This window comes from Podarcis cretensis, assembly GCF_951804945.1.
Source record: "Podarcis cretensis genome assembly, chromosome: 2".
Classification (NCBI taxonomy): Eukaryota; Metazoa; Chordata; class Lepidosauria; order Squamata; family Lacertidae; genus Podarcis; species Podarcis cretensis.
This window is the reverse complement of record NC_137171.1, coordinates 62581889-62605544: the sequence shown is the minus strand read 5'-3', so window position 1 is coordinate 62605544 and position 23656 is coordinate 62581889. Positions and strand designations below refer to the sequence as shown.

At 41.3% G+C, this 23656-nt stretch overlaps 1 protein-coding gene across 1 annotated transcript in view; it reads left to right on the top strand.

Moving 5' to 3' along the window:
* MGAT4B (alpha-1,3-mannosyl-glycoprotein 4-beta-N-acetylglucosaminyltransferase B) overlaps positions 1-23656 on the top strand; it is an 82746-nt gene that overhangs the window by 15000 nt on the left and 44090 nt on the right. The window lies entirely within an intron of this gene.

Genomic DNA, 23656 nt, shown 5'->3' with positions numbered 1-23656 from the left:
TCACTGCATGCTTTATTCCATCCCCACCCCCAATCTCCAAATAGGGCTTTTGCTTTGTGAAAAGTGCTAGTATGTGATAAGAGTGCCTAAGGAAAGAACAGTGCAAAAACATAGTCTGATTCAAAATAAGACAGCTTCGTGTTGGTCTGTCTGGATTAGTATTGTCCACGCTGACTGGCCACAGCTCTCTAGAGTTTTAGGCAGACAACATTTCCAGCCCTACTTGGAGATACTGGGTATTGAACCAGGGACTTTCTGCATGCAAAGCAGATGCTCTGTCACTGAGCTATGGCTCTTCTCCATGAGCATTAATATGTGTGGCCAAGGTGATGCACAGTGAGCACATATGTATATGTGAAAGGAAAAACAACAACTCTGAAGGTCAGCTTTGAAGGGAAGCAGCTTTTGGTATTTTCTAAATTGTAGGTCATTGTCTACAAGTTTTGAAATTTGGGTGGCTGTTAATTAATGCACAGATGAATGTGTTCTCCCAGAATACTGAGCTTTGTAGCCACCGTGCATTGAGCACCAAGTGGAACAAGTTTAAAGAGGCTGAGCGGAAAAATGAATTTGTAACCACAGTCCTTTGGACAAGCTGCAAAAATGTACAATGAGCATGATGTATTGAACCCTTTAGATGAATTAATTCCACTTTGTTCTCTATGCATACCAACTGCAAAAGTCAGACAAATGGCCTTTTCTCCAAATTCCCATGGAAACATGCTTGGCATGACATTGCACTGTTTACCCTCACCCCCAAAAGGAGCTGTGGGGCGCCATGCCCAATTCCTTTTATTTTGGGCCTTTGAATATGCTGCAATGGTACATTATATATCTATCCATTGTGCCAAGCCCAGAATTCTTTAGGTGATGTTGAATACTTGACATTATTAATTCTTATTTACAGAGGAGCTGGTTCTATAGCATAAGCATGAATACAATACCAGACTGATGTTCCTGACCGACATACAATTCCTGTGCAAAAGGAACTCGGCAGAATGGAGAATTCTTGCTCCAATATTCTGTGTGACATTATCAGTGCAGCAAATTGATAGAAAAGAGGAGGAGAAACAGTGATAAGCAATATTCACTTCTTCCTACAGTATTCTTATAGATTTCTTCTTGACACTCAGACAGCAATAGAGAAAGAAGAATAACTCATCATCTGTTGTATCCTGCCATTCCAAAGATCTTATTTTGGGATCAGTGCAATCACTGCAAAGATTTCTTCTTGCACAGTGAGGTATGCACAGTGGAGCATACAGGAAGGGGTTAACTCCTTTTCAGAAGGCAGGGTCATATGATAAGAAAAGGATTCCCCCCCCCCCCTCAGTTTCTAGGTGGAAGAGGAGAGAACCTCCCTGCAGTTGAGATCTTGCTCCTGTACTCTTCATTATTGGGTACAGGGACTCTTCTCTTTTGAGAAGCATAGTTATTTTTTCCTATTTTCTCCCTCAGGGAAGCCACAGACCCCCCTCCATCAGCTCTTAGTTAGAATTAGGTGGGGGAAACTCGCTTTCCCTCGCATACTGAGAGGCAGGGAAGGTAGGCCCTGCAATAGATTGTACACAACAGCTGAGGTAGCTGGGACTCTCTTGGGTCTCCCAGGTGTTGTGCCTATTTTCAGCTTCCTGTTCCTCCTACTGCTTGAAAAGCAGCCTGAATGTTCCACAGGTTTCAACTGGGGATCATTGGATTCCTGCCTGGACCCTTCCCCAATACACAAAGCATTGGGACACAGACCAGCAAACCAATGCTTATCCATCCACAATCTCTTTCACAGAATATAATCCATAGATCTGACAGAGGCCTACCTCTACATCCCCATTTGCCCACCCTTCAAGTTGAACCTGCCCTGGGGTAGCTTTTTATTCTGAACATAGAGAGCATTGAATTTGTGTGGTTTACTCCAGTAATACAGTCAAGACTTTCCACTACTTTCTGTAGCCTTTTCTCATTTCCCCCCTTATGTTCTATTCTGTTGCTTAGGATTTATCAATTTTCTCATTGCAAATAGGTATGCTTTTTCATTTAAGTAGATACTGTATAGATATTCCTCTGGACAAGTTCCTACTGCTGTTGAAGAGGCCAAGTCTGGTGACTGGAGGGAGTTTCCTGTCTCTTCCTGCCAGACAGGGGGAAATACTCTTCTTCTTCTTTTTGTTTGGTCATCTGACTCTATGTCTGCTGAAGAGACGTTCACTCTTTCCTGTATGCTGCTCTCTCCACTGACCAGAAGAACATTTCCATCCCCCCACTCTCCTACCCCAGCATGCCCCCTAAATCTGTTCTAGGGAGTTTCTCCAACTCTTTAGAGCAGATATGCAGAGGGTACAGGGCATATGTGTGTGTGTGGGGGGGAGTCCAGTTATAGAAGTGGAGATCTTTGTGCTGATGGGACATACTACCCTTTTACCTTTTACCTTACTACTTGGGTACCACCCTTCGGAATAAAACATTTCCTGTCTTTTCTAATCGCTTGTTCCTTATTTTGCTGTAATCTCTATTACTGTAGTTAACATATACTTCAAGGGAATGTTACTCTCAGGCAGAGGTCGTCTCAGGCTCCCATTTGCTAAGTCAGACAAGCCTGTCCCCTTTGTGGCATCTTATTTGATCACCTGATAGCCTATTAACATATATTTGCAGGTGTGTTTTTTTCTAGTTTGAATTTATTCTTCTTTTCACATGCTCTCTTCTTTACTATCCAGAATTCCCAGGCAGATTCTGTGTTTTCCTGTAGATTATTTCTCTTACAGAGTAGATCTCTACACTTTAATGCAGTCATACATCTCCCATTGACACCAGTCTTCATGAATCGAGATGCTGGAAAGCATCTAATTTTCAGCAGGCTATTGGAATGGGATGCATTATGAGTATAAACTTCCAAAATGTCCTCCCTATGCAACACAGCCTGACAATGAAGTCATAGCCTGTAGCTATTCTCACTTCTTCAGATGTGCTCCCCACCCCACTCTGCTAAAGGAAAGGTCCTGCAGTCTCACCTCTTCTCTCCCTTCACAGGAAGAAACTGATTAAAGAATCCCCACAAGCAGCGTTGCAATGTAATAGAAACTGCACTGGTCAGAGATTAGATTCCTGCAGCACTTTTTTTTTCTTGAAGGGGAAAAAATGTGAATTTGCAACCGAAAGACCCACAACAAAAAGGAGAATGTAAGCTCCATGGGACAGGGCCTGTCTCTCTTGCTTATGCTACTTGGTAAAGTGCCATGTGTATAGAAGGCACTAGAGTAAAATACATTTAATTTCATCACTATGAATTATATAAATTTATTGCGTGTAAGACAAATTCTTGGGTATTTCAGAGTGTATTTAAATTGCAAAGCCACACTCTTGTCGTATCTGAGTGAATTTATGGAAGGACATTATACTGTGTAAGTTCCTTCACATTCCCTATTTCTTTCATACAATGCAGCTGTTTCATAACCTTGCAGTTAAGATACTTTGTGTGTGTGGTATAGCATGTTCTGTGTTGGAGATTAGATCTTTTGCTTCCTCCGCTGCCTCCCCAAGGAGGCAAATTGCTTACTTTTCTTGGTAACTTTGCTCTATGGTCTTTGACCGCAATAAAGATTGGTTGATACATTTGTATACCATTTTTATCTTCCAAGGATCTCAAGGTGTGGTGTACATGATTCTCCTCCCCATTTCATCCTCACAACAACTCTGTGGGTAGGTTAGGCTAAGAGATGGTGAGTGGTCCAAGGTCACCCAGTGAACTTCTTAGGACCTGTAATTCTGTGACAGGTCTCCTAACAACTCTCAGCGCCCTTAACAATTTGCAAATTGCTTATCTTTCTTGGTAACTTTGCTCTCTGGTCTTTGACTGCAATAAAGATTGATTTATACATTTATATACCATTTTTATCTTCCAAAGCAGTATTCTTTGACTGATTTAAATGTGTGGTGGAGATGTGAGTGGAGACCTTATCTGTGATCCCTGCTGGATCCTGTGTCTTGGCCACACATTATGATAACACTCTCTCCGCCAGTTTTATCTATGGTGTTTATTATTTATTTATTTATTAGATTTTTTTTGTTTTTTGTTCTGCTCTGCTTTTAAGTATTTCAGGGAGGTATTCATACAGTTTCACCCATCCGTTTTATTTGCACAGCAATCCTGTGAGGATAGGCCAAGAGATCGTGAGTGGCTCAAGATCAGCCAGTGGCTGAGCTTAATAGTGAAGAAGAAATTTGAACCCGAGTTTCCCTGTTCTCAGTCTGACGCTGTAGCTACTACACTGGTTCTCCCCCTTCCCTCTTATTTGACAGCAGTAAGCCTATTTCCCGATCTTCTGCCTTACATAAGCCTGATTTTAAAATAATGCGTAACTGTGTAATCTACTGCAATCTTATGTGCTATTAAAACAGTTGTTGTAACAGAAATTAATTAAAGATATTAATGTCTTTAAAACCAGGATTGGTATCTGCAGATTGATAAAACCTGCCTTGTTATGTGCCGTTCTGTTATGTACCTACTTCTTAGACCACCCACTTTTTGTTTTTTGTCTGGCATCATCTGAATGCAGGTCACTTGACTAAAAAAAGAAAAGAAAATAGTGATAGCAAAGCCAATTTTAGCAAAAAGATTGAGGTTTGTTGAATGAGGAAAATGAAGCCAGTTTAGTAGGTGAATAACTTCTGTATAATATATTTTTTTGTGCCACTTAAATAAGACCTCTGAGGGATGTGCTTCCTATAATTAAATACTAAATTGTGTCATCACAAGGTTCCCCTCCACAAAGCCCTGCAGTTAAAATGAAACCCAGGGCATTTGCTGACAGTTTTGTTAATAGGGATATCTAGGTTCTATACCTTTCAATATAGTGAAAGATTTAAGTGCCTGTTGAATTACTAACACACCTTGAAGGTTATATTGATTTCAAGTTGACTTGTGGGCTGTTGTAGAGAAATCTATGGGAGGACAGCTTAAATGGTGTCCATAGGAATTTTAGTGCTTATTTCAGGAGTGTCTAAAGAAACATTCACTGCTTGTGTGGGAGGGGGGAGGAAAAGCTGTGCTAACAGTTTTACAAGTAATATTGCAGATTTCTTTAGTGAAAGGTGAAAGGAACCCCTACTGGAGGATTTAAGGATAATTGGCACCTGTTATCACTCTCACTCTCTCCTTTCTTTATAGGCTAGCGTAAATCCCGCTATGTAAGACAACTCTCCCACGGCTACAATTACAGCGTTGTAACATATACTTGTTAAATGGCTTGCACATATTAATGTGAGATATCTTAGATGCACAATATACATGAAAAACAAATGTGTGTGGGTTTTTTTGTAATGGAAAGTACCCTTGAAAGCTTGTGGTGATGGGTGGAAAAGTGGTGGTAAAAGTCCTATTGTGTTTGTGGATAATCCTAGATAAATGGCAAAGTTGCAGCCAAAACCTCCCCACTTCCAAAACAGCAGCAGCAGCAACAACGACCAAAACCACCCCTGTGTTTTCCTTGTGAAGAAGTTCCAAAAGCATGTTTATAAGAATCCCAGAATTCTGGAATCCCGTGGGGGGGAGGGGGGACATAAAGGTATATTTAGTATTAAAATGATTAGTAGGAGAAAGCAAACAAACATCCCTTTCCTTACCAGTCTTCCACTCAAAACCTTTTACTGTATCTGCTTTTCATTTATCTGCTTTTCATTAAAAAAGAAAACCTTTTGGGGTTTCATCACCAGCATCTGTGTGTAACATATAACTTGGTCCTTAAATATATAACTTCTCTCCTTGCATGAGAGGCTCAACCAAGTATATTCTCCATTTGCCCACACTCTTTGGCAGTCCAAGCCCCACTTGCGTGAGCAGAGGTTGCATGGCAGCATATCTGGTGGGCTGCTTTCCTTGTCAGTTGCTACATATTTGATAGGTTTGCAGGATTAAGCAAATAAAATGAGATTTGTTTTGCAGTTAATTAATAGATCATGTTACACGTTCTATGTAACAGGAAAGTGCAGTGGAATAAGCTTCTGATAAAATTCCTAGATGGGAAAAAGAGTGGTGTTCGCTTACTCTAGCCCCCGACTTTTCCGCTTAAGGGGCTTTAATTGGGATTTGCATTAAAATGAGCCAAACATTGTAAACATGACTGTAGAACACTTGTGAGAGGGTCAGATGGTATGGCAAAATGTATTTCTGACCCCAAACCATTGTCTGGAAAAATAATTTAGAGGTTGGCCATCCCAGATTTATACTGTTGTTGTTTAGTCGTTTAGTCGTGTCCGACTCTTCGTGACCCCATGGACCAGAGCACGCCAGGCACTCCTGTCTTCCACTGCCTCCCACAGTTTGGTCAGGCTCATGTTTGTAGCTTCGAGAACACTGTCCAACCATCTCGTCCTCTGTCATCCCCTTCTCCTTGTGCCCTCCATCTTTCCCAACATCAGGGTCTTTTCCAGGGAGTCTTCTCTTCTCATGAGGTGGCCAAAGTATTGGAGCCTCAACTTCACGATCTGTCCTTCCAGTGAGCACTCAGGCCCATTTTAATCATGGGTATACATTGAAGACCGTAACTGGCCACTGTTTTATCTGCCTTTTCTAAATTCAGCTGTAGAGTCCTTTTCTTATTTATTGATAATAAATAAATACAGAGCTTTTCTCTGTCATGTGATAAGGAAGCTTTTGAGCAGAAGGCATTACAGCTAGCCCTAGAAAGTGTGTAATCTTCATTTGATACAACGGTATAGAGATAATTCCAATCGGGATTGAAGCTACAAGGACAAATAATGCTTGCGCAATCCGCTTATGGTATTCCCAGACATGGATGAAAACTACTAATGGAATAAAGAAGGATCCAGATAATTATCTCAGCTGCATTAACTATCCACCCTTTCAGTAGGTTACTCTTGCTTTTGACACAGTTTCCACAGTCTGGAGTGCTAAACCTGCCTAGATACTTTCAAAATGTAACTGGTTATCTCTTTTTTGAATCATGGAATGGTATTTCAGGAATTGTATTTCTCTTTTGCGTGTTCAGAAGCCTCCATGACTGTCTGGCCCCTCTGCTGCTGTCACCTACAAGCCACCCTGTCTCCTGCTGCAGGGTTAACCATTAATTTGCAGGGGGGGGTTCTACTTCTGTGTGCTTATGGTGTTTGCCCCTTTTATCTCTTATAGAATCATAGACCATAGACTTGGAAGGGACACTGAGGATCATCTAGTCCAACCCCATGCAATGCAGGAATGTGCAACTGTCCCTTACTGGGATTTAACCTGCAATCTTGGCATTATCAGCAGCACGCTCTAACCAGCTGAGCTATCTTACTAGTTATGTCTCAGTTTGTAAGGAAGGGTAGAAGAGTAAGGAAGGGTAGGAAGTAGGAACTGCATGGTATTTTCTAAAGAGTGGCAGATTCAAGTTGACAAAATATATGGGTTCAAATCTCCCGCTCAACAATTAGCTCAGTTCAGTTAACATGAACTTGGTCTGCCCCAATCTTTTAGCCTAACCTACCTCACAAGCTGCGGGGACGCAGGTGGCGCTGTGGGTTAAAGCCTCAGCGCCTAGGACTTGCCGATCGAAAGGTCGGCGGTTCGAATCCCTGCGGCGGGGTGCGCTCCCGCTGCTCGGTCCCAGCGCCTGCCAACCTAGCAATTCGAAAGCACCTCCGGGTGCAAGTAGATAAATAGGGACCGCTTACCAGCGGGAAGGTAAACGGCGTTTCCGTGTGCGGCTCTGGCTCTGGCCAGAGCAGCGATGTCACGCTGGCCACGTGACCCGGAAGTGTCTCCGGACAGCGCTGGCCCCTGGCCTCTTAAGTGAGATGGGCGCACAACCCCAGAGTCTGTCAAGACTGGCCCGTATGGGCAGGGGTACCTTTACCTTTACCTACCTCACAAGCTAGGCTGTACACCATACATGCCATACAAGGAGTACACAATCCATGCCACCCTGTGTTCCTTTAGGGAAAGTTTAGTATAAAAATCAATAGTAATAATAATATCTTTAAAACTGTGTATTAAGGGAATTGTCATGCATCTAATCATAGACTTGCTAGCTAAGATTATAGTTTCCTGCTTTTCACCTAAGGTTTAAGTGCTCTGGTATTGGGATACACAAAGAGAGAAGCTGATAATGGCCTAGTTTGCATGGCAGAGTAAACCAAACTATAACTTAGTGGGATTTTGTGAATGTACGGGCTCTCAGAGAGGAGCTGCTGGCTACTTTGCTCCTCCCTTCTCCTTTCCGCTGCCATCCTGTGCTGAGACACGAAGGTTTGTTTTTGGCTACAGCTCATAGTTACTGAAGCTTAGCCACAAGTCCTGGTGTGCATAGCACACTAAGCCAAACCTTGGCTCAGCGCATTGCAGTGTGGGAGCAAAAGGACCAGGGTTGCACACTTCTCTCCGGGAGTATGTGCAGTCCAGGAGTAAGTTGTAGCTTGACTTACCGTGTGATATGAGCCAGGCCAATGTGACCCACAAATCATTTGACTATGCAGACAAAAGCTGATTTACACCCTTTAGCAATTTAAGGTTGCAGTCCTTTGAAAAGGTACATGAGAATAAGTCTCTTTGGAGAATACGTGCATAGAATAGGCTGCATGGTGACTGGAATTCACAACTGCTGAGAGTCTGTCTAATAATATGTCATTTCTGGCTTCTCTAGAGACTCAGCATCCCACAATCAATCCATGCACATTTACTCTTAAAAACCCTTTTTGTAGATAACTTTGGGTGCAGAAACCCATATTGGGCATCTCTAATTAAAATGTGACCTGGGAGAGATCTAAATACAAATGCTGCATTAGAACTGCACGCAGCAGAACTGTCATAAACCTTTATGAATGTGACTTAATCCACAACTGTCCTTTAGGTTTGGAGACCTAGCATTCAGAAAAGAACAAATGATTGTGAATGCATCAAAGGGAGTCGTTTTAATAGGCAAAATCTGTATCTTGTCCCACTTTGCAATGGGAAGCAAAGTTATAGCTGACTTATGCTGGGAATGTATAGCCAGAAGTGACTCATGGTTGTAAGGGAAACAGAAGTCTGGCCTCCTTCCATGTGGCTCTGCTTCCCTATTCATGCTGGTGGGTTTGGGGTAGGTGGGTTTTTCTATGTGGATGCAGAATTTCTACCCAGAACCACACATTACTGGCAGTGAGATCATTACAGAATATAAAACAGAGGCAAGGAATCATTTCAACCCACCAGTATGATATAATGGAAATAACGTTGGAGTTCAGATCCTGTGTTCACCCATGAAGCTGACACCTTTCTCTCCATCCCCTGCCACTCTGGTTGCTCTGCTCCCTGTTCTGCCCCAAGCTTACCAAATGGTGTTGGGAAGGGTTTCCTTTTTATTGTTTGTGTTGTTTTTCAGTGCAGTACATTTGCTACCATGTTACTTACAAGGAAGAGTAATAAACCCATTCCTGACACTGCTTGGTGAGTGTGGAGGAGAGAATGGTGGGCAGAAGCTGAGCTTACTCCGTTCTCTCCCCACCGACCCACCCAACCTGGTGATGTTGGGAAGAGCAGGAGCTCTGTTTTGTTCCTCTGATTTCTTGGAAACAGTCAGTCCAGGAGTGGGAGCAGAGTAGCTGAGAGCCAGCTCCAGTCATGAGTTCTCACTCCTACCTTCATTTTCCAGAGCACTGGTGGGCCCCAGATGGGAGTCCAGAGGCACTCGGTTGGGCAGACGGTTGTGGCATCTTTGTCCTGGCTTCCTGCAACAAAGTAATTTCTCTCACATTTTTAAATGGGATGTTGCCACCTGCCTTTCCTACTCATTTGGGCGATGCTTGGGCTGGCATGGCCCTAGACCTCTGCCACAAAGCCCAGGGCTAACAGCATCACTGCTCTTCCCTCTTCCAACCCATCCCCACCCCCACGTTCTGGATTTATGAATCTAATTGTTTTGTTTCTCTTTTGCTGCAACCAACACATGATTTTGACCTGAGGGTCAATCTCTGCATCCTCCTTACATGAGCAAAGAATGAACAAATATTTCCCTAACAAAAGCTATTTATCAAAAAGTGAGAGCATGGCACAAACATACTGGAGGACTGTGCCAATGTCCAAAATATTTCTGCTTAACAATTAATCTGAATGAGCTCTTGTATAAAACCAGAGAAAGCAATATAAAATACATCCAGATGGGATGAATAAAAAGGCTGGCAGAATTATGATTGTGAATTCGTACAAGACAGCTTCCAGCAGAGATCCTATTTGTACTCGGTAAATCTCAGAAATATATTAGTAGACATACTAGCAGGGATAAAAAGACAAGGTACCTGGAATTTGGTATTAGTGGGATAGATATAGAAATGGTAGCGATGTCATTTACCTGGAGTGGCTTGTCAAAATCAACATGTAATTTTATTTCAGGCCTAGCTTCATTGGTTTCCATGGCTATATTTCTGAGCTCATTTATGCATCCATGGTTCCATTTCCAGAGAAGTAGCCGTTTTAGCCAGTCGCAACAAGGACAAAAAAAACCCCATCTTGTGTCATCTTACAAATGTAATGAGTCTATCATGGCATTAGCATTTGTGGACCAGTGCCCCCTTTATCAGGCATACAAAGTGAAATTCTAAATTGGCCAGTTTATATTCACGGTGGGATGCAGTGGATTGTTAATCTTTAAGATGCTGCAGGACTTTTGTCATTCTAATAGAAAACAATAGAACACAAGAGTTTATAATTGGACTGGAATACTTGTTTTAAATAAATGCTGAGCTTTCTTACACACTTGGTTGTGTGAAACACTTATCTTGAGCTTTCTTTTTTTTTTACTAGAAACTGCTCATATTTTGCATGCTATTTTTCAGACTAATAAAAGTAGGATTTTAAAAATGTTGGGGAGATTTTTCAAGCTATAGGGAAATTCTCATAAGGGTTGTCATAAAGCTGCACAAAACACAAGCAAAATGCTGTTCACTGAACAAAGCATAGAAACAGAGTACCAGCATCTATACATGCTACCTGTTCACCCTTTTTTTTAATAGTGCTGAGCTTAAACATTTTAAACATCTTATTATATAACATCTCTAGTTGCAGCTAATCTGGATATACAGTTCGAGGCATTTGGGGATATGTATCATAGTCTGAAAGTGCTAATTTTAGTGTTCTATAAAAGTGCTTCCTAATCTGTGGCAAAGAAACATTTGGCCTGACCACTTCCATGTGAGAATGGGAAGTATCAGTTTCTTTTCTAGTCAGGCGGTTGGAATCGCATGCATGAAATCACGTGAATTCCTGCAGGACTTCATAATTGGATGAAGTCTTAAGATACCTAAGATTCGGACTTCCGGGTTAGCGCCAACATCTAATGGCGGATTCCCTCCGATCTCCGGAGGGAATCGGCTCAGTAGGGATCGGGTTCTGCCGCGCCGGCGATGCGGGGACCCTTAAAAACCACAGGTGCGGATGCCTGTGGACGTGGTGACTCGGCGGGCACCATTAGCGCCCCCGACCCACAAAGGAGCCTTTTTAAAGGCTGCAGAACGGGGGCAGGGAGCGGCGTGGTGCTGAGAGTCCTCTGCTTCCCCTGCTGAGCGAAGCCGCATGCCATGGATGGAGAGCACTGACTTTTTCCTTCAAATATTCGGACTAAAAGCAACAACCCGTAGGTAATACGGAAATTGGACTTAAAAGGGAAATTCTTTTTTAAATTTGGTACGATCGGGGGAAGTGTAAAAAGGAAGTCCGCCCCCCCCCCGCCTTGTAGATAATCTAAAGCAAGGATCAGCCAACTAAAGTTGGGAGAAACATCTTTGCCTTCGTGGAAGAAAAATTATTATTTTCGCGATTGGACAGTATAATTGATTTTGCTGGAGGATAAGAATCGGTTTAAATTAAAGTGCAACCCCCCCGGGACCCGGGAGCGATCTGTGAAAGAGCCTGCTGAAAAGATACGGACTTTGACATCTGTCAAACTAGCTGTCAAAGCTGGGAAATAAAAGGAAACGTTGCTTTTGGTGACTCTGCTGGCTAGATTTTCTTAAATTTGAATACAAATTGTCGGGAGCAAAGGAAAATAAGTTACATTTGGTCTATTGGATTGAAACTGTAAAGACACTAAGTAAACAGAATCCCCCTAGAGGGGACTCTTGAGATATTGCAAGAAATGGCTGTAAGTGGAAAAATACTCGCTGAGCTGAATAGGACTTTCTATCTCCTGGGAAAGTTCCAGGACCAGAGCGATATCTTGACAACAAGGGCAACAGCATTGAATGATACAGTAAACAATCTTATGGGAACAGGAAGAGACTTGACACAAGTTTTCGTTTCTGAACCAAAAGCCCTTGAAGTTGAAACAGAAGTTGCTGCAGCTTGGGAAATGAAGTTTGACAAATCCCAAGAGACATATGAGGACTTGCTGGAAATTGAAGGTGAAGCCACAATGTTGCGGAAGACAAAGCTGGACCAGAGGCCTGGTAGCATAAATTTGATTAAGATGGAAATTGGAGCTTTGGGGGCATATAGATTTAAAAGATTTAAGAAACAAAATTTGAGCTCCACTTTTAAATACAGAGGCCTGCTTGGAAGAAAAATGGACATTATTGGGACAGAGCTTCTTCGAGAGTTGGTGTTGAAAATAAAAGACTGTCAAAAAGACCGGCAGAGAGAAACTGAGAGAGGTTTAAAAGCCTCAGGCATTTGGGATCCATGCTGAGAAATGAACGCTTTGCGTGAGACCATGCTGGATTATCTGGACTACAACAACATCATTTTGATGGGAGATATGAACGGGGTCGTATCAACCAACATGGATAAGTCACAAAGTCACAAAGCCAAAATGTTACAAAAGATGGCAGACTACCAAAGACCTTTTTTGAAATGACAGACAATATGGATTTGATTGATATTTGGAGGACAAAGAACCCCTTGGGAAGAGAGGGAACATTTTTCTCTGAAGCCCAACTGACCTGGACAAGAATCGACCAAATATGGATATCTAGAGGTCTGGCACCCAAGGTCAAAAAGGTGGAAATCTGCCCAAAGACCTGCTCCGACCATAATGCAGTAAAGATGGACATGACACTAATACCAACCGGCTCCTTTAGATGGAAGATGAATGACAATTTGTTTAGAGATCAGGAGATTATTAAGAAGGCCCAAAAAGCTCTAAAGGATTATTTTGAGATAAACATGAACACTACGGTGGAAAAAAGAACCATCTGGGACGCAAGCAAGGCAGTGATGAGGGGGTTCTTGATACAACAGAATGCTGTAAAGAAAAGGACACAAAATGAGAGGAAAGATAAAATCTTGGAGAAAATTAAAGAATTAGAAAAGAAGCTAAGATTAAACCCGAAGTCACAGCCGACGCTGAGAGAAATTAAACTTCATCAAGCACAATATTCTAAATTGATAAACCAGGAAATAGAGTGGAAGATTAAATTAATGAAACAAAAAACTTTTGAATCGGCGAATAAATGTGGAAAACTGCTAGCTTGGCAGTTGAAGAGGAGACAAAAACTAAATACAGTTACAAATTTAGAGATTGAAGGAAGAAACATTCAGAACCCTGTGGATATTAGAAAGTGCTTCCAGAAATATTTCAAAAAATTATATACCCAAGGGCCGCAAGATGAGATTGAGATTAAACAATTTTTGGAAAAAAATGGATTACCAAAATTGTCACAAGAAAATAGATCAATCCTGAACTGTAAAATAACACGACAAGAGATTGAACAAGCCATTCAGAATATGAAATTGGGCAAATCTCCAGGACCAGATGGGCTGACCTCCAAGTATTATAAGACACTAAAAGACTATCTGATACAACCACTGATGGAGGTTAGCAATGAAATTATGGAGGGGAGGAGGGCGCCAGAATCGTGGAAAGAAGCCTTCATCACATTGATACCAAAATCGGAAGCTGAAAAGACACAACTTAAGAACTATCGTCCCATCTCTCTTTTAAACGTGGATTACAAAATATTTGCAGATATTCTGGCAAGTAGATTTAAAAAAGTTTTAAACGAGGTAATTCATAAGGACCAGGCGGGCTTTCTCCCAGGTAGACACTTGTTTGCTAACACAAGGAACATTATTGACATTTTGGAACTTTTGCAAACAGACATAAATACAAAAGCAGTGTTAATTTTTATAGACGCGGAGAAGGCCTTTGACAATATCTCCTGGAAATTTATGAAGGGAAATTTAAAAGAAATGGGAGTGGGACGGGGTTTTGAGAATGGGATTGATGCAATATATTCAGAACAAAAGGCTAAATTGATAGTTAACAATGTGGTTACAGAAGAGTTTAAAATTGAAAAAGGAACACGACAAGGCTGCCCTATTTCCCCTTTGCTATTTATTTCGGTTCTGGAAGTGCTCCTGAATATGATTAGAGGGGACCGGTTGGTGGAAGGAATTCAGGTCGGAGCGAAACAATATAAACTCAAAGCTTTTGCAGATGACCTAGTTTTGACCCTGCAGGAGCCAGAATCTAGTACGAAAAGAGTACTACAATTGATCCAAGACTTTGGTCGGGTGGCGGGATTTAAATTAAACAAACAGAAAACCAAGGTATTGGGAAAAAATTTGACAGATACAGAGTCAGAACGGTTTCAGAGAAAGACAGAATTAAATGTGGTTAAAAAAGTAAAGTACCTAGGGGTAAACATAACAGCAAAAAATCTGAGTCTATTTAAGGATAATTATGAAAAATGTTGGTCAGAAATTAAGAGAGACTTAGATAGTTGGACAAAATTGAAACTTTCTTTGTTAGGCCGAATTGCTGCTATTAAGATGAATGTATTGCCAAAAATGTTGTTTTTGTTTCAAACACTACAGATTGTGGACAAGACGGAGTGCTTCCGGAAGTGGCAGAGAGATATCTCTAAGTTTGTCTGGCAGGGCAAAAAGCCCAGAATTAAGTTTAAGATATTAACCGACGCGAAAGAGAGAGGGGGCTTTGCCCTGCCGGACTTAAAGTTGTATTATGAGGCCGCAGCTTTCTGCTGGCTAAAAGATTGGCTACTTCTCGAAGACACTGATGCATTGGATTTGGAAGGTTTTAACAATGCTTTTGGTTGGCATGCATACTTATGGTATGATAAGGTTAAAATCAATAAGGCCTTTAAAAACCATATTGTCAGAAAAGCAGTGTTCAATGTCTGGACAAAATATAAAGACTTATTGGAAAACAAAACTCCAAGGTGGCTATCACCTCTGGAAGCTAAGGCCCGAAAAAGACCCAATATGGAGGCCAAATGGCCAAAATATTGGGAAATTTTAGAAAAAGATGGAGACAATTGGAAATTGCAGAGTTTGGAGAAAATGAAGGATAAAGTGCGAGACTGGTTACACTACGCTCAGATTAAAGAAGTTTTCAAAAATGACAAAAAGTTAGGGTTCCAGGTGGAGAAATCGAAATTGGAATCAGAACTGCTAGAACCTAAGACTAAGGTACTTTCAAGAATGTATAACTTGCTGTTAAAATGGAACACACAAGATGAAATGGTTAAATCGGCTATGATAAAGTGGGCACAGGACATTGGGTATAATATTATGTTCGAGGACTGGGAAAGGTTGTGGACCACTGGGTTGAACTTCACTGCATGTAATGCTTTGAAGGAAAATGTAATGAAAATGATATATAGATGGTACATGACCCCAGCTAAACTTGCCAAAATATACCATTTGTCTGATAACAAATGCTGGAAATGTAAAGGGAATGAAGGAACATTCTTTCACCTCTGGTGGACGTGCCCTAGAGTGAAGGCCTTCTGGGAAATGATATATAATGAGTTGAAAAAGGTATTTAAGTATACTTTCCCCAAGAAACCGGAGGCCTTTCTCCTGGGTATTGTCGGCCAGAGGGTGATAAAGAAGGACAGAACTTTTTTCCTGTATGCAACAACAGCAGCAAGGATACTCATCGCCAAGCACTGGAAAACTCGAGATCTACCCACACTGGAAGAATGGCAGATGCAACTGATAGACTATATGGAATTGGCTGAGATGACCGGCAGAATCCGAGACCTGGGAGAGGAGAGGGTTGAAGAAGACTGGAAGAAATTTAGGATTTATTTACAAAAATACTGTAATTTGGTTGAATGTTAAGAAGGATGCCAGACCATAAATAATTGAGCACCACTAAATTAGACGTAATCTGGATGATAAGTGAGATTGAGGAAAATATAAACCTTTTGGAGAATTATTAGACTAAATTAAATGAACGAGACTTAAGAATGTAAACAAGATGATAAATTGCTGGAAAAAGTTTACAATGATGTAAGTGGGAGCGGGAGACGTGAGGGAGTCCAAAGAAGCTTTGAAAATATGTTATGATACATGTCATATTGTTTATTATTTTTGCATTTTGTATTTAAAAAATCTCAATAAATATTTATTAAAAAAAAGAGAGAAATGAACGCATTGATGGACATTGGTTTGGGGATCAAAACCGGGAAAGGGAGGGTGGGATTTGGGAATCCAAAGGCTGTTAAAATATAATGTGTTTAGATTTTGTTTATATGTTTATTTATTTTCTTTTTTTTTTGCAACTTTTATGGAATGTGGAAAAATCGTGGAAGGGAAATTTGGGTCGACTTTAGGAAAAAGGTTTAAGATAAAGTTAAAATTGGGTTTTTTAAATTAAATAGATATAAGGTTTTAAAAATAAATTGAGGAATGAAAGAAAGAAGAAAATGAAAATAATAGCATGATTTAATAAAATTATTAGGTTAAGGTTGAGAAATAAGATAAGAACTTGTTGAGCGGATAGTAATGAAATTATAATACAGAAGAGGGAGGTGAGAGGAGGTCGGGGAAATAAGGTTTAAGGGGAAAAAAGGATTGAAATTATACTTGTATTTTGTCTGCGTATGTTTGTGTGTTTTTGTGTTTTAATGGAAACTTCAATAAATATCTTTAAAAAAAATAAGATACCTAAGATTCAAAGGGAATGGATTGCATGGCTATGAGCTGGGAGATGGGCGGGTTATTGTTCCTGTTGTTGCTTTTGCTTCTAGATCTGTCATAGGTTTGGCCTTGCTCTCTCACTTTATCTGCAGAACAAAGCAAAACCTTTTAATGTATCTTATCGAAATAAATTATACCCCAGGTAGTGTGGTTGCTGACCTTGAGCCAGACATCCTGGAGAGTGAAGTCAAATGGGCCTTAGAAAGCACTGCAAATAACAAGGCCAGTGGAAGTGATGGTATTCCAGCTGAACTATTTAAAATTTTAAAAGATGATGCTGTTAAGGTGCTACACTCAATATGCCAGCAAGTTTGGAAAACTCAGCAGTGGCCAGAAGATTGGAGAAGATCAGTCTACATCCCAATCCCAAAGAAGGGCAGTGCCAAAGAATGCTCCAACTATCGCACAATTGCACTAATTTCTCACGCTAGCAAGGTTATGCTTAAAATTCTACAAGGAAGGCTCAAGCAATATGTGGACCGAGAACTCCCAGAAGTGCAAGCTGGATTTAGAAGAGGCAGAGGAACCAGAGACCAAATTGCAAACATGCGCTGTATTATGGAGAAAGCTAGAGAGTTCCAGAAAGACATTTACTTCTGCTTCATTGACTATGCAAAAGCCTTTGACTGTGTCGACCATGGCAAACTATGGCAAGTTCTTAAAGAAATGGGAGTGCCTGATCACCTCATCTGTCTCCTGAGAAATCTCTATGTGGGACAAGAAGCTACAGTTAGAACTGGATATGGAACAACTGACTGGTTCAAAATTGGGAAAGGAGTACGACAAGGCTGCATTTTGTCTCCCTGCTTATTTAACTTATATGCAGAATTCATCATGCGAAAGGTTGGGCTGGATGAATCCCTAGCCGGAATTAAGATTGCCGGAAGAAATATCAACAACCTCAGATATGCAGATGACACAACCTTGATGGCAGAAAGTGAGGAGGAATTAAAGAACCTTTTATTGAGGGTGAAAGAGGAGAGTGCAAAATATGGTCTGAAGCTCAAAAAACGAAGATCATGGCTACTGGTCCCATCACCTCCTGGCAAATAGAAGGGGAAGAAATGGAGGCAGTGAGAGATTTTACTTTCTTGGGCTCCATGATCACTGCAGATGGTGACAGCAGCCACGAAATTAAAAGACGCCTGCTTCTTGGGAGAAGGGCAATGACAGGCCTAGACAGCATCTTGAGAAGTAGAGACATCACCTTGCCAACAAAGGTCCGTATAGTTAAAGCTATGGTTTTCCCAGTAGTGATGTATGGAAGTGAGAGCTGGACCATAAAGAAGGCTGATCGCCGAAGAATTGATGCTTTTGAATTATGGTGCTGGAGGAGACTCTTGAGAGTCCCATGGACTGCAAGAAGATCAAACCTCTCCATTCTGAAGGAAATCAGCCCTGAGTGCTCACTGGAAGGACAGATTGTGAAGCTGAGGCTCCAGTACTTTGGCCACCTCATGAGAAGAGAAGACTCCCTGGAGAAGACCCTGATGTTGGGAAAGATGGAGGGCACAAGGAGAAGGGGGCGACAGAGGACGAGATGGTTGGATAGTGTTTTCGAGGTTACCAGCATGAGTCTGACCAAGCTGCGGGGGGCAGTGGAGGACAGGAGTGCCTGGCGTTCTCTGGTCCATGGGGTCACGAAGAGTCGGACACGACTAAACGACTAAACAACAACAATCCAAATAAATGTGACCCTTATAAAGGAGCTGTGGGTTGTATCCAGTGATAAACCTACTCAGAGCAGACTTATTGAAATGGATGGATATGATTAACTTAGGTCCATTAATTTTAATGGCTTTACTTTGTTGAACTTAATTGGAAACAGCCCATTGTGCTAAACTTGCCACCTGTTTTGAGACCCAGAATCCATCTTCTGTTTTAGGCAACTTTTAATAAAAACCCTCTTTCTAAAGCATTGTTTTGATTACCTTATGCAATTTGGCAGCATCAGGGTGGTTTGTTTGTTTGCTTGCTTGCTTGCTTGCTTGCTTGCTTGCTTTTCTTGTATTTACTGAAAGCAGGGATGGGGAAATGCACCTAATTGTGGTACCCTGAAATCACCACAACACCTGCATAGGCTGGTCAGTTGCAGCACCCAGATGTCTGTGTCTTTTAGACATATTTTTAGTGTGCTGTTTGGTTAGGATTCATTCTATATCTGAAATAGAGATGACATTTACTGGATTAGAAGAAGCTGTGTGGTGAATATCATGGTCAGCAGAAACAACACAAGGCCTCTGGGGAAAGCAAATGGGGGGCTATCCTCAGAGGAATGATAAAAGCTTATAGGACTCCCTAGAGGGAGGCATTAGTGTCTGGTTGTGGCAAGGTTTTGCTGAGGCACTTTGACAGCAAGGACTCTTTATAGCCAACTAGATCTCCTGCAACAAGGCTATTGATTTTAGATGCAGCTTGCTTTGTGGTAGCTGTCCTGTTGGACAGCTGTTACTTGAAAGCCTCTGTTAACTTTCAGTTCACTCCAAGGTTATGGTAAACAAGCTTATTATTGTGGCTTTGTAAAACATAGAGGGATTAAGGTACATAAAGAGATAGTTATAGGTTGCAGAAAAACCTTCAGTTGGCAGAGGTACACCATGTGAATTTCAGGTGTTTTGCAGGATTTATTTGTTGTTTCTATTTACCTTGCCTTTGCACTACTCACAAGTACAACTTTGCAGATGTTTGTGGCCTGGCACTGTGAGTGGATACCTCTGGTAGGGACTTACCAGTGAACTGGCACCATGCATCTGATACTTGGAAGACAACACTATCGGCTTCATGTTCAGTGAGGGCTCTTCCCATCTCTGTAGTTCTAACAGCATTTTTTGTCTGCCACTCCCCTTTTCTTAATGACATTGTTTTTGGTTGCTTTTCTGTATGTGTATGCAGAAAGCCTACAGAAACTATTAATTCAAAAGAGTAAAACAGATTCATTCCAGGCAGCGCTGTCAGATTTGCAGGGGAAACTGATTGGGAACACAAATAACTAGTTTTGCCTAGATTTAGTTTTTATAAGAACAAGGGGGTGGGAGCTAAAAGTTGCGGGGCATAAACTTCTATACAGGAGTTGTTATTGTTAAAAGTGAAGAAGACTATTTGTTCTTCTAGAATCATAGAATCTTAGGGTTGGAAGGGACCCCAGGTTCATCTAGTCCAACCCCCTGCAATGCATCTAAAGCATCGATGACAGAAGCTGCTTGTGCATAATTCTTTGACTTGTCATGCTGCTTTCTGTAACCTTGACTGCAAATTATAGTACCTTTATACTAGTGAACTACCTTCCCCAATATTGACTTGGGTTTTATTCTAGGTGATTGGCAAACATTGTGGCACAGCAGCATATAATCCACTAGCAGCATACTATATTGAATTTGCATGTAATCAGTGTAGAGAGCCAAGCTTGTAGGGAAGTACCACTTTTCCACTTGATTTAAAACAAAGATACAACTGGTTCTTCCACCCCTAGGATGATGCATATTCTGCCAGGTTTAGAGGAGGTTTACCCATTTCTGAAAGAGCATCACCAGCCAGTTGCCTCTGTGGCAACACATCTGTTCTTCACCAGCTCTTTAGACATAATGCCTAAGAGACATGGCCAGACCTATTACCTTTATTTTATAAAATTTTATGACTAGGGGCAGCTGCCGAGATCACAAAACACCGGTCCTGAAAGGCCTACATTGGGCCCCCAGTCAATCAATCGATTTTATTGCATTAGCCATACGGCCATAGCATAATATACATAGAAATAACAACATAAAATGGGGGTGGGGAGATAAAAGTGGATGTCGTCCTGGGGGAATACTTTGAGAAAATGAGGATAACAAAAGTAACGGGGGATTTAAAACATCGAGTGACAGAGAATACAAAAACACGTTCGATTGTGCGGCATATTGTGCGACCTATTACCTTAATAAAGAGAATGATTTGACAAGTTCCATGGTTCCTTCTACTACAGATGACAGTCTTCCAGATACAATAACACAGATTTGTTGGGGACTCATAGGCATAATCCACCCCAGCTCCCAAATCCTATAACATGTCTGAAGTGGTCTAAAAGAGACTGGACATCTGTGATCAATATTTTGTATGATTTTGCTTGTTTTTGCTAATTACTAGCTTCCTGGGCTGTTTTGAAGATCAGAGATGGGATGAAAGGCTTAAGGAACTTCACCAGAACAGCACTTTCTGCAGTCTTCAACTTAAAAAACCCCCAATATGAATAAATTATATTTACTTTTCTGCTGACGCACATTTAGCTTGACTCAGTGTTGGGCTCCATCCTGACGAAACACAATTTCCCCAATCTGCATTTGCTGAAATGTAGGGACTCATTTGCAAAGGAGGGTTAGCAGAGATAGTGGTGCTTAACCTCTTCTATTCCTGTCAATTATCTATTGTAAATCCACCCATTAGACATTTCCCCAGCTGGACTTAATTCTGGTCTTGGAGCCTAGCTATTGATCAATACAGAAACCCAGGGTGCATTTGTAGGGAAGCATTGGTGGGTAAGGAAAAGTAAGGAAACACCATCCTTTCATCTGTTGACTCTCCTTTATGAGGGAAACAAGTCTGGCTCCAGCATCAGGTTCATTGTGAGAGACACATAGAGATGCCCATCCCTTTGATGTCCTTGCTCTAAAGTCTCTGACTTGCAAGTAGCAAATTGTAAGGAAGAGGACAGGGTTGGGGTTCACATAGCTGAGCTGATCACAATGCTGAAATGAGCACATACTGCCATCCTAGGCTATGGAAAGGTAGCACAGTGTCTCAGTATTTTGGATGGCACAGAAATGCAAATCCATGACTAAATGGGAGCAATATCATACATATGTTACCTGAGCTGTTAGCATCTGTCTACAGCTGTCTGCACTCTGATTTGGGCATTGAAGCTCATAATTGCAAGTTTAGGAAGCTGCCTTTTCGTCTCTTCTCCCCCAATCCTGAAATGCCTTTGGTCTCCAAATTCCTCAGCCATTTCGATTTGCCAAGTGGATGGACAGGAAAGAAGGGAAGGCTTAAGTGCATGGAGTGTGAGCATCAGATGTGTTGCAGAAGCTTCCTTAGTTCCCAAAATGAATGCCACATTAATGCCCCACTCCACCCAGAAACACTTTCATGCTGTCTTTGGTTTCTAAACATACAACACTTAGGCCAAATAATTTAAAATAGTTCTCTCTACTTAAAAACCTTAAATACTGACACACTGGCTCTTCCATTTAATGCCTCCTCCCTTAGGTTTTGTGGTCTGATTTGAGGTTGGGGTGGAGGCAGTGGCCATTAAAACTCTGATGGCGGTGTTTTGTTTTAAAGACCATATTTTGAGACATCATGTTCTTGTTTGGCTGGAGGCTGAAATACCAGTTGAGGTTTTTGGTTTGTGAAGCAGGTTTGCATTTTGGAAGTTAGTGTTCACAGCAGGCGGGCAAGAAGCAGTGGGGGGGGGGGGGCTGACACTGCTTTGGTACTAGTGCAACCTATTTATTTAGTGCATTTAAGTTCTGCAAGTTTTCAGTGATTTACTCCCATGAGGAAACAGGTGTTCTCTTGAAAGTGGGGAGATGAAACAATCCTTGCAGCTTCAGACTGCTTTTGGGACTTTCCTGCTGGTTTTGCTTAGGGAGTTGTTCCCTTCCAAACAATCTCTTGCTGCACTGCCTCCAACACTACCTGTTAACATATCCCCAAGGCTCCTTGCAGCCTTCTATATATATATTGGAAATCCTTATTATAGCATGTGGGTTACAGTAGTTACCCCACTGTAGTGCTGCCAAGAAGCTTTTTCCTTTGCTGCAAAGGAATCTTATTGCACAATGACTTCAACACATTTTCCTATCTATGATTAATCTGTAAGTGGAAAGTTTCCCTCTCATGAAACTAATAGCAAATGTTCACAGAAATTCTGTGAGTTGGCCTATTTGAGTTGACCTATTAACGAAAGCAAAGTGAAGAAGAGGCAGAAATGCATTCAGCTCCTCTAGGTTTGATTGGTAATGAGAGCCCGAATTTACTGCACCCATGCCATTATTTCCTCTTGCTCTTGTTAATTTCCATAGAGTTCGTTTTTATTAGAAGGCCTGCTTTCATGCTTGTTTATAATCCCTTCCAACTGTTCTTCTCTCTTGTCTTCCCCCACCCCTTGTAAAATCCATTTCCACAATGCTACTGGGTATTACACAGATTTGCAGAAGCTCTTAATGCTGATGATGTGGGTAAGAATTTGCATGCCCACTTGGTACATATTTAGACTCAGAATTAACGCAAATGGCTATATTTCTTACTCTTGCCAATAAAATATCCTGAACAAAGGAAGAATCAGAAATCATAATGGAGCTCATTTATTGATTTGCAAACTCTAAGCACCACAGAGACATTATGTCCCTGGACTTATTGGTGCAGAAAAGTTAATCACTCCAAATTACTAAGACTTTTATTATCTTGGCCACGTTCCAGGGAGCTACTTCTTTTAGGTGTGTCCTTGTGTACAACTAGAGGGGTTTTTATTCTGTTTTATTTGGACAGCAAACATTCATGTGCTTTTAAGGCTTTCCTGAGTTTCAAAAGCAGCTTGCTACACTAACAGAGCTGCTTTTTAAGGAATCGAGATAAAAGTCCTGTTTTTTCTGATTTTAAGAAATACAGATTCAAAGCCACGTGGGCATGTGTAGCTAATTTTGTGGTTCTCTAGATTATGTGTGGGGTTTTTTTTTTCTTATTCTGTAACATAAAGTTACTCTTGTAAGC